Raw genomic sequence first — 12766 nt, forward strand, 5'->3', positions numbered from 1 at the left:
TTGAGATGTCGGCAATGTGTAGTAGACCCATATATATATGATGACGCTTTGTTAAGCGAAACCGGTCTGTGGGGCAGACTGTGTGGCTAAATAAAGCCTTTAACTCACGTGTGGCCTTGTTTTTTTGAGTGCTGGAAGTCTTTTGGATTTTCTATTTAGTATGGTGTTCCGTGCACCTTGTTGGATACGTGCACCATTCTTTTGGGTCTAGTATATATATATATATATATATATATATATATATATATATATATATATGTATATATATATATATATATATATATATATATATATATATATATATATATATATATATATATATCTGTCTCTCACTCTCATATATATGGATCCCATTTGGAAGGTCAGCTTTTCAGAAACTCAAACTTCATATGTTCAAATTAGTTATGTGAAGACCGCAGTGTAGAGGGAATAGGGGATTGTACACTTTCCCCACTATAGTACAATCTAGGAACTGATATGTATAATTAGCAAAAACATGGAGTTTTCTTATTTTATTTGTTTTGAAATTAAGGAAATTTGATCATATGGTCTACCATATGCAGTTCAGTGTTCCTTAATTTCAATGTAAGAATATAGATTTTAGAGAGACAGAGAAAGAACCTTGCATTCTTTAAAAAAAAAAAACAGTTAAAACGTAGCTCTATAAACTAGGACAAACATGGTCATTGTTATTATTACTAAAATTCTAGTAGACCTCATTATACAAAATATTTTCTGTATTCAGTGGAGTACATTGTCTGTGCCTGGTTCCATCAAAGCACAGTAGCATTAGTGGAGCAAATGTTATCAGAAGACGAAGCCATTGGTTATCAGAGTTATGTAGGTTATGTAACAAATTCAACAAAATCATCAAGTCTTCCTTTTTTATTGAGCAGTTTGTAGACCAGTTTGGATTTGTTTTTCTGTCCATCCAGATATGTTCTGAATTTTACTTGAATAGTAGAAGTGATGGTCCCATCTGGTGTTACCCATATGAATTATAAATTACCTATTAATTAATTACCTAGAGAGTTATGCCATCTTTTGTTTTAGTAGTAATAATTTGCTAAGCAGGAAATTGCTTTTTTTTAGTGGGCACAAGAGCAGAAACTTCAGTACAATCAGATAGGTATAAATACTTCAATAGCCACAAAAATAAAAACACAGTTCAGAGTTACAATATATGCAGCTTTATACAAAAGTGTTATTACCTACCGAAGCTCTCATCTTATTTAACATGTTTATTCTACCACACCCTCAAGAGATGGGTAGGCAAGGTGAGTAAAGATTGTTTGTTTAAGATGTCAGTAGTCATGTGACAGGTAATGAAAAAGATGACCCTGTGCACTAGTTAAACAACCGGCAATGGTGCCTGCAGTGTTACCTGGGAGAAGTAAATGCAACTGCAGGGTGGGTCAAAGCCCAGCAGTGGTATCATAAAACATAAACAAAAACATCAACTTAAAATATGCTACTCTAGTAAGAGCCGAGATTGTTGTTACTTACCTGTAACTCCACTGATGGACTACATAGAAATAGATGGTCATGGTCTTTGCTTGCCTTAACCAATGAGCTTTATAAAAATAATGTGTTGTTGGCTTTTGTATGGTTACTTGGTCATTTAATACAGAGTTACTTAAATGAATGTCATGTTTCTGACATCTATTCGCTGAATTAGACTGCATCGAATCTAATTTTCATTTGTACATCAGAATGGACCAATGTGTCTCCCTTTCACTGATACAAATACACTCTAGTCATCCTGTTCAGATGAACAAGTTCTGACATTTCCATCACTAGCATACAGAGCTGATCATATTACCACATCCATTAAGACCCTACAGTTGGGTTGGGAAAGCAGGTTCTTCAGCCACTAACCAAAAAGTGATACCTTCCCCCAGAAATGAATTAGCTGTAATCATTCAGTCTCACAAAGTGTAGTAGATCTAAACCCGCCACCAGCTCCAGGACTTTAATAAAGAATTTAGTAATAATGACATAATAAATTATTTATTACAGCCACCTGTATCCTTTTAGCAGAATTAATTAATTAATTAATTAATTAATTAATTAATTAATTGACATTTGATTACTGGGAAAGTCCAATTGGGTAGGATCCCATTTTCAGCGGAGGCTAGAGAGAAAAGCTCCAAAGTATTACAAAACATTTTAAGAATAATTAGTTTGCAGTCTTCAAAAATAATACAAAAAACAACTACAGTTTAAATAATTATACCAAATTAGACATAATATGAAAACATTGGTTAAGAATAGATCCAGGTTTTATGACAATGAATTAAATAGTTAGAGAAGTTTAGCTAGTTTATAGGGTATAGAGAAATGAAAGGTAAGTTAGTATAATACAAACAGGAATTGCAAGGCAAAGTGAGAGAAAAGCAGGCTTATGGTATATCTAGAGAGAAAGCTGCGGAGAGAGAAACACTTAGAACTAAGGAAGTGAGTGAAGAGGGGAAAGTAAGGAGATGCAAGGTATGACTAGGTATTTGTTTACATTTAGGGATATAGTGTATCCTTGTGTTGAGCAAGAGGAGAGTCCGCTTTTGGCTCGGAAGTCTTTCAGAATGGTTTTAAAGGATGGGAGTGAGGGTATTGATAGATACAGATAAGGTGTTTTAGGCCTTAGCAACATAGTACAAATAAAGGCAATGCCCAGCAGATTTGATAGTTTTGCAGACAGAAGTTTTTGGTCATTGGTTTGTAATACTAACAGCAAACTTAGTTTGGGAATGTTATTTTGTGCTAGGCAAGCAGGTGGATGCAGGATAATTTTATAGGTGATAAGAAGGTATGTATGTGTTAGCTGATATGGTAGTTCTAACCAGTTTAGGCTTTTTAGTGCCATACAGTGGTGGATTCTGAAAGGGGTATTTGCTGCAAATTTAGCAACTTTGTTAAAGCATTGTTCAAGTTTTAATTTTTGTGAAGACTAGAGGTTGCTAAGGATGGAAGCACCATAAAGAAACGTGGAGCAGAGATAAGTAGTGGCAAGTGTAGTTTTAGTTGCGTCAGAGAGAAAAGTTTTGGCTCTGTAAAGTATCCCTAGTTTTTGATGAGTTTTTCTTAAGCAATTTTGTATTTGCAGGTCAAATTTAAGATTATCATCCACTATCATCCCTAATAAGTTGCTATGAGAAGTGACTTCAATACTTGTATTATCAAAAGAGAGGATTTCAAATTTTGTTTTTCTTGGGAGATGGATTTGGGGGGGAAAGCAGTATTTTTAAGGGTTGAACATGAGCTATATGTTACAAAACCATTTTTCAGTTGCTGTTAAAGCTTCCTGAACAATATTTTGGAGGTGCATCATATTGTCAGATGTCCAGCTGAATGTGGAGTCATCTGTTTACTGTATTAGGAAGGCCTGTTTTGTGGATGTGTAGAGGGTGTTGGTGAAAATGTTAAAGAGGAAGGAACCCATTACAGACCCTTGTGGTACGGAAAGAGTGTGGAGTGCCATTTTATTGACTGATACCTATTGGATAATTAGCTTTTGAATCATAGAAGGGTGGGCTGAGAGAGACCTAACAAACACATTTGAAGTAGAAGCTTGTTGTGACAGTATAGTACAATAATTTATTAATTTAATTAGTGATATAGTTGACTGGGCAGATTCAGTTAGGCTCAGCCTATTTACACTGGAGGCCCAGAAAGAAAAGTTCCTGAAAGCTACATAAAAGTCATAACACCATGACAAGGATAAAATAATATAGTTAAAGGAACACAGCTGAAATCTTTTATCTAAATATATCTAGTCCCTGCAATAGCATTATAGAACACAATAAAGAGAATAAAAATAAATATGTATATATTGACAAAGATTTGATGTTCATAACCATATGAGAAATGCTGATGCAAGCAAAAAAGGTTAAATAAGCTATACATTAACAAGTCCAATAAATTTGTTATAAAACAGTACAACAAATATTAACGTACATTGTGCAGCACACAAAAGTGATGTCATTAATACAGTATTAGCAGTGCTTTAATTAATGCAGGAGTAGAACCATGGATGAATAAGTCAGAAGGATAACAGATATTACTAAAATTAAGCATCATAACAAAAGGTAGCCAAATAAATATATAATATAGAAAACAGATTAGTTAACCTGTCAGGACAATGTCTAACTGGGTAAATGACCTTATTTCAGCAGCTGAGAATCAATATGCATCTTAGAATGAACACTTACTACAAAGGTCATGCAAACATGCAGAGGATGTCCCAGTATGAATGATGGATTGCTTGTAAGGTACTGATCATAGTTTTTCCATCACAGAAATGCCTGCACCTGAATATTTCTCATTTGGATACTTGTGGGCCTTGTTTCTCTTACTTTATAAACATTTTTAACTGCAGAAATCCCCACAATAAATTCATAGATCTGCCTCGCTTAAAAAATGGAGTGGTACAAATCCCTGAGCTTTTTGTCCATCTGTGTGTGTGAAGGGATTTACACAGACACAACCCAAATCCTGGGCTCTGTACTATGTTTTTATTGACTGTTGTTAAATCATCAATTAAAAAATGCAGGGGTAGTTTTATATTTTAATTTTAGTATCTGCATCTTATCTTGAGAATCTATGATGATGTACAACAATACAGCAAAATTATTTATAATTCCATACATTCACACCCGCGCGTGTGCGCACACACACACACACACACACACACACACACACACACACACACACACACACACACACACACACACACCCGCGTATGTATGTGTTTGTTTAAATATTATATTATCGTGTATGCATGTATGCACCTAGATGGTCTATTTCCATCTTGTTGCAGTTTACACAGTCTAGCCATACGTTTTAGATTACGACTAAGCAGTGTTAAATGTTAAGGTGTTACAAACCAAAAAAAGATCTCCTCTTAATCTCCTATGCACAGTATAACTATCTGTCTATGTTTGTGTGTATGTTTTTTGTTGCCTGATCATTATAAAATACTGAAATTCCGTGGAAATAATAGCAGATAAAGATACTTTAGGCTTAAAGAATAAAAGATATTATCAAACACAGACTTTTTCATATTTTTCATGTGTTATTAGAAATCATTAAAACAAATGTGTTGGCACATACAGACACACTTACACACATGCTTCTGCATAGATACACAGAAACACACACACACACACACACACACACACACACACACACACACACACAAAGTAGTATTAAATTGTTGGCATCTAATTCATACTGATAATTATCTTGTACTAAATACATTATTTAAAGGACAGAAGTTATAATATCAGATCAGCTTTTATGGTTAACCTGTATTCAGCACTTTTTTGCCACTGATGTAGTATCGTTTTGATAAAACTGATAAGCTACAGTCTGAATATTTATATAATTTATCAGTATCACTTACCACCAAGTATGAAGAGAATTGACAGTAAAACGTATGGCTTCATTACTTCACTTTATGAAAGATTATGAAGATAAATGCAACTGTACTCTAAACTGTCTTACAGTGATGTTCTCAAAAATGAGCCAGACTCAAAAGTAAAAGCAAAACCATCAAGCGCTGTTTCTGTTCTACTTCTTGCAAAAAGAGGATGCATACCTTGCAGAGCAAGGAGTATTACTGAATGGTGTTGGTGCATGTCTCAGTCTCACTAAAGTGCAGCTAAAAAAAATCCCCTTTTTACGTAGGTAAATCAGCTCGCATCTCTGAAGCCACAAACCACACTAAGAACAGATAACTACAAGGGGAAGGGGGGGACAGGATGTGGTTGAAGTGAGAAAATTGCTGCAAGGTTATAGGTACCTGGTACATATTTTAATAACAAATGTTTTTAAAAATCCTATTTATTTTTCCCTAAACAAGAAACTTATTTAATTTTAGGCATATTATATTGGTTATGTGACAAAACTGATGAATATGCAAATACAAAGTATTTTGCTTGATAAGGTATATCTAATCTCTGCAGTTTGGCATCCAGCCATACCTCTCAACTGTACAGATTTTCGCAGAATCTCCAGATTATTGCCTGAAATATTTGGTCTCTTCCTCATAAAATCTATGCTTTTCTGTCAAATCATGAAGGATTAAAGTGACTAAAAACATTCAAATGATGACACATATTTGAGTTTCTGACTTCATGTCCTTCAGAAAATGCATGCTGACATAAATCCTGTAATTCTAGCAGATTTCTAAGTTTATAAGAACAATATTTAAAATCTGTCCCTATTTTTGGACCTTTGTTCCCCCACTGTTTTAGGCTTTGTCCGGATTGCTTACATTAAGAGGTTGAGTGCTATGCATCCAGCATAGTCAATCCATTGTTTTATTTCTTTCTAATGCTTCTCCAGAACTTTTCTTTTTGGCTTTCCAGCCATTCTAGAATTCTTCTATAGCCCCGAGTCTACAACATCCCTGGGAGCTATTCCATTCATTTTACTACCCCTTCAAAGAAAAAAAAAATACTTTATATATGTTCTTAATCATCGAGCAAACTTGTTCCAGATCACCTGCAGCTCCTGCCCCCACTGTGCATACACAGACACACACACACACATACACATACCTGTTTTACAACGGTGACCCATTGTACATGCAAAATTAAAAGATCCCCTTTTCCTGGATTTGTCAATCCTTTTAACTATGTTTGAGTTTCTATTATGTCTCTCCCATACTTATTAATTGCCTTAAGTTTCTATTCCCAGGGCTTCTGGTAAAGACCCCAAACTATGCTGCTGCTTTCCAACTTCATTACTGTCATTGTTAATATCTCGGCTGACACAGGATTCATTCATTCAGCACTACTTGCTTTATCCAGTTTACAGTCAGAGAGACCCACTGCCTACCCTGGTACTCAGGCAGTACAAAACAGTGAAGCTGGGTTTGTATTGTAATTCTGAAGACCATAATGGGTTGGTATGAGTTCAACAGAGAATGAAGACCACTTATAGTACATCAGAGGTGGCAGTACCTTGGAGTTTGCTTTTCCTGTAATGTACAGTGACATTGGAGTTAGTATATGTAATTAAAATGGATATGGTAGGTACAACCTCAACACTAATCTACAAGGAGTCTTGATTCCTGCAAAAGCATTTGCAAAGTGTAAACGTAAGGCTTGGTCACCAAAATGTCCTCATGTACAAGTAACACGACACACTTACTCACTGGCACTTGCAGTAAATGGCAAGCTTCCTAGCTTCCATTAGTGTACCCTAGTTACTTACCTAACCTCCCCATCCCCCTACCTTACTGAACTGCACAGCCCTACCATACCCCTAAATCTAACCCTTTAACGTCTACTTGATCCCTAACCAAACCATGGTACTCCCCTCCTGCTCAGTAACCCTAATTATGTTCCAGTGGCTCCTTAAACCTAAAACTCCACCACTCCTTTGATAAATCTAAAGTCCCTAATTACTCCCAAACACCAAATTTCTTCTCTCATTCCCTAACCCTAAACTCTACTCCGACTCTCTAAACCTAAAACTCCTTTCCTGCTCCTAAACCTAAACTTCAGGATTGCTCCCAAACCCTAAACTCCACCCCCACTGCACAACACTAAACCCCCTACTGACTAAACTTGTAACTGTCCTCTCACTTCCTAAACCTAAACCTAAAGTCCCTCATCATTCCCCTCACCCTATACTTTCATAACACTCCCTAGCCCTAAAACTCTCCCCTTCCTAAACCTAAATCCAACTTCCTATCCTGCTTGAGACCCTAATATAACCTCCCACTCCATCCCCTTGCCCACCACACTTACCTTGCTAGGTTCTGGTTACAGTCTATCTCTCTGCATGGCCACACTTTGTCTGGACATATACTCAAGTTCAAGCATGAATGGCAGCCAAGTGAGCTACAAGATGCCCCATTTCCTGGATGAGGGACAGGTGGTCTTCAAGTGCCTGGGACCTGAGCGCTTGTAGTAGGCCCACATCATATTCAAAGGAGGAGGTTACATATCTGCCGTTGCACTTCTGATAGGGAGGAAGAAAAGGTAATCCCGGATAAGATGTCTATCTTTCTCTGGATACACACACAATGCAGTTTGCCTCCATCATGTCATTTGGATGTGAGAGAAAACTGAAGCAACCAGCAAAAACCTATATAAACACAAGGAAGACATGCTGGCTCCTTACAGATGGTATTCTCACCCGAAAGCAAGCTGCACAAAAAAGTAGCGCAGTCAAGAGGAAACACCAGTAGCTGTGCCTGGTGCCTCCCATACAATAAATAATGATAAATGCTATGTTAAGGCGCACACTTCTCCTTTCAGCAATCTGTATTTGTGTATGTTGAAATATTACGAGTATTAACTGACCACACATGCGATATCAGTTGTTCTGAGTTCCACTAGCTGTACTAGATACAACTGAGCTCACATCACAGTTGGCCAGCAACTGTTGTTAAAATAGATGTATATTTATCTCTAGATCTGCTTTTTGGCTCAAGTCATTTCTGAAAATTGTTCAAGGATCAGTTCACCTACTTAGTTAACAAATAAAATAAATAAACTAACAGCTCTTTTTTTTGTTCCGAAATGTGTAAGACTATGTCAAAAACATCAGCCAATAAACAATATAAATAAAGAAATAAATGTTGCATTTTATTTTATTATTGCAGTTTATTATCTCTCCAAAAACACAGACAGTCAGCAGTTCACTGTTCTATTACCTTTCTCTTTTGTTTGTAACCACATTGAAATGTCGTGAAAGAAAAAAGGTGTAAAACCACACGCAGGCGTTAAAAGACCTGAATTACATAAGGAGTATGAACATCTATTTTTTTTTTTTTTTTTTTTTTACTGGAAATCCTAATCATTGTGTTCTTCACAAAATGATATTACAAATGCTGATGTAAAGAACATCAGTTATTCCTGACATTATAAACATCTGCCAAAGTTCAGGGTTTTTTTGTGTGTGAGGTAGTTCTGCAGAGGATGACAGGTGAAAAACACTTTTATTTCATCTAACTTGTGTTTAAAAACTGTTGCTACTGCATCTGTCAACAAAAAGTAATGAAACTCTGTTACGCAATCAGTACAAGTTTCTTTTTACTGGAAATTCTATTTGTCATCTTCATATAGTGATGTCACAGATACTGATGCAAGGAAGCATATTTATTTTCTAGGAAGTAAAAGCAAGATGCCCAGGAACCAGGGCCATTACCTGTAGGATGGAGTGGATGCCTTTATTTTTCCCCTGTCCACTTGTATTTTTACTTGTTTTTGTCCCTAAAGTAACCTCACCTTAACTCAAAAAGATTTCCAACCAAATCTTCAATCTTTGCACTCTATCCTAAATTTTTGAAAAAAAATGCTTTATAAACAAAAGCAAATTAGTAGGTATGGCCTTCTGTCAGACTAACAACACAGTTTCAGGACTGCTTTCAGCACAACTATGGTAATACAGTTAACAAAAGACTCCATATACAGTACTATCAGAATGAGCTTGTTAGAGTAGGTGCTTTTCTTACTGTGACTAGGCCATTCAAAACAGTAAAACACAGCCTGCTTCACACCACTAAGACAGTAAAAATTAACTTTGGTCAAAGTACAGTAAAGTGGTTCCAAAGCTGTCTCAAAAATAGAACATTCCAAGTCTTTCGTCTTGTCACACACTTACTACAGGGGTTCCACAAGGCTCTAGCTTAGACCCCTTTCTGTTTTCATTATTCACTCCTGTTAAAGCCTCAGTATCTAACCCTCCCTCCATCCTTTAACACAGTCTCAACATTGTTTCTTTGCCCTTTGCTCATGGTCTGAATCTAACTACCTTCTCATCGACCACAGCAAAATTAATGTCATGTTTTTTGCCACCCCACATAAACATACATGACCGCCAGGCCCTAAAATAACTGACAATCAAAACAATGCTATGTCTGTCTGGCAGTTGCTTTAGAGGATTAAGCAGCTATTAACAAGTTGTTTTCTGTGGTCCAGTGGTGCAATGTTTGATTCCCTCAACCACCATTTCCTAAGTGTGCGACTCTGAGCAAGTCATTTAACCAGACACCACTCCTGAGTCTGAAAATGGTCGATGGAGATAAGTTCTTTACTCCAGAAACCAATAAAAATAAAAAAATGAAAATAAATATCCTTCATTACCGATTATAAATACTTGTTCTTTTTCTTTATTTTTTCACCACTCACACCAATCTCATTAATAAGGTGCTGTCACAACTAAAATCATGCTATAGAATCTCAGCTCTTCTTTCCATATCTGCTGATATTGCCTTAGGCAAATATATACTTCTCCCCAAATTAGAACAGGACCTTCTGTTATTAATCTCTCACTCGTTTTACAATACCAAAACATTACAGGTAGAAGAAAATAAAATCTGCAGATTCACTGTTCTTGCAGACATGTAGGCCCAACCTACTCAAGAACCTCAGAAGGCTGACAGTAACTGAATGATCTACCTACCTACAAGGTACTTTGCTTTATAACATTTTAAAAGGAAGGTTAGTGCCCACTCCCATAAAGAAAACTTCCTCTGACTGAGACAACAGTTAACGATAAAAGCTGCCATGTTTGTTAATGCAGTGTTGTTTCACCTGCTCAAAACAGAGGTTTACAGGATGTTATAAAACTGAATCCAATGCACTACATTTTTTTCCAGCTCAACAAGCCACAACATATCATGGCACTGTTGTAATTATACAAGTTATACACTTCTTCAGAAAATACATATTAAAAAAATAAAAAGTGTTAATTTTCTAACAGGCTATTATCTATATTTAAAAAAAAATCTCTTTTTTCCCTTCCCATTTTGGCCTTGCCACTAAATGCTGGCTAAAGAAATTTAGAGCTATGTTTCATGGGTTGCTGTTTCAACCATGTTGACTATAACATTCTCTGCCATTTCCCTTAGTTAAAAGATCTTATTTATATTTCAAAGAAAAAGAAAAAAGGCACAAGTTTCTTTTCTTTAATTTCTTCCCTTTTTGCAAAAGAGTGTTTCTTTTAACTTTTAAATATAATTATGAAAACAAGCTTGAAAGCAGCATAACAGGGGAACGTCTTACAGCATACTGGATTCAGTCTTGTACTATAAAAATAATAGCTCCAGTTATTTATTTATTATTTATTTGCCATTTGTTAATCAGGTTAGTCCAACTGAGCCATGTGGCCCATTTTCAGTGGAGACCCGAGGAGAAAAACTCCAGGATACTAAAGTCAGCATAAGTATTACAGACCAGTCAAATATAAGAAATTAGCAATGTACATATACAATAAAAAATAAATGAGATACACAGAAATGTCAAAGTCACGTAGAAAATACAGCAGAAGTTCGAAAAAATCCATGACTATGCAAAATAAAATGTAACAACTTAATACAAATATCATGCTCAAAACTCAAATAAAAATGTACAATATGATGAAGCTGAGGTTATTAGAGTATATTCATTACCTGGAAGTATGATTCCAGTGTTAGTCTTTTGTCAGAGAGAAACAGCAAGTTCAGTGAAATTAAGGAGAGAAGAAGTAAGTTGGAGTGAAGATAGGCATTCATGGAGGATTATGGCAACAGCAGGATCTTGATTTCAGGAGGAAGGTTTTGACTTTTTGAAACAGGTGGTACTACTAATGTTACGTATGTTAGGGGGTAGCCTATTCCAGGCAAGGGAGATAATGTTTATAAAGGAGATTGCCGATATTTTTATGTGGTTTATAGATGTCCAGAAGGTTCTGGTCAGAGCTATGAAGCAAGCAAGCTGGAGTACAAGGGGATACTAATGAAAAAGAGAGGGACAGGCCCTAGATTTATTTAGTAGGAAGTGTGAGCTGTAGCCGGAAAGTAGCAGGAGCTAGGGGAATTCAAGGCAGTGGAGTTGGTTAAGGGCAAGGCAATGATGTGATTTGTATGATAGGTTACAGGCAAATCTGGCTGTGTTGCTACAAGCTTGTTTTAGTTTGGATAGTAGGGATGTCTGGTGGGTAAGGATAGGAGAGGCATAGAGAAGGAAAGGTAAGAAAAAGGCTTGAGCCAGCAAGGGTCTGGAATTGGGAGCGAGTATTTTTTTGTTTCTATAGAGAAAACCTAATTTTTGGTTGTTTTTTTGATACAGTGTTGTATATGGATGTCAAAATTTTGCTGGTCATTGATTATAGTTCCAAGTAGTTTGGTGTGCGGATCAGCTTTGATAGGGGTGTTATTGAGAGAAGGAATGGTAAAGAAGGTTTTGTGGTGGGTTAGGAATTTGGGAAGGAAAAGTAGTAGCTTAGTCTTTTTGGGGTTAAGTATAAATTGGTGTTCTGTTAGCAACTTTTCAATAGATGTGAAAGTGTTTTGTGTGATTGAAAGAAGGTTAGAGTTTTTATCAGAGATAGAGATGACATTTGAGCCATCAGTGCATTGTATAAGGGAAGAAGTAGTGCAGGAATTAATAATTTCCATTCCCAATTTCAAAGTAAACCATTGAAACCAGAATCACAACTGAGTCACAATGTCGACTCAGCTGATTGACTCAGCAGAGTTGACATTGTCTTTGAAAACATCACGTGATATCCATATAGGAGTTAATGTAAATGAAACTCCTATACAACATATCACATTTTTGCAGGGGGGCTCCCCACAGCCCCTGCTAACAATATATTCCAACTCCAAGATTGCACTACAGTGGAGATATGGATGAATTTTCAAACCTCACTGTACCACAATCTCCATACAGTTTGTAAAACACACTTATGCGAATGCAATGTATTTGACTTTGCAATACATTTCACATTTTGTGAACAACAATCTGATGTTTGGCATAATACCTGCTGT

At 36.2% G+C, this 12766-nt stretch overlaps 1 long non-coding RNA gene across 1 annotated transcript in view; it reads right to left on the bottom strand.

Moving 5' to 3' along the window:
* The window catches only part of LOC122788322, a 97790-nt gene extending 92276 nt beyond the window's left edge, over window positions 1–5514 (bottom strand). Inside the window, exon 1 of the long non-coding RNA XR_006362637.1 lies at window positions 5402–5514. This is a non-coding gene — a long non-coding RNA (uncharacterized LOC122788322). The remainder of the gene's footprint in view (window positions 1–5401) is intronic.
* Between the last annotated feature and the right edge of the window lie 7252 nt (window positions 5515–12766).

This window comes from Protopterus annectens, chromosome 13.part0, assembly GCF_019279795.1.
Source record: "Protopterus annectens isolate FY-2018-M chromosome 13.part0, PAN1.0, whole genome shotgun sequence".
Lineage (NCBI taxonomy): Eukaryota > Metazoa > Chordata > Ceratodontiformes > Protopteridae > Protopterus > Protopterus annectens.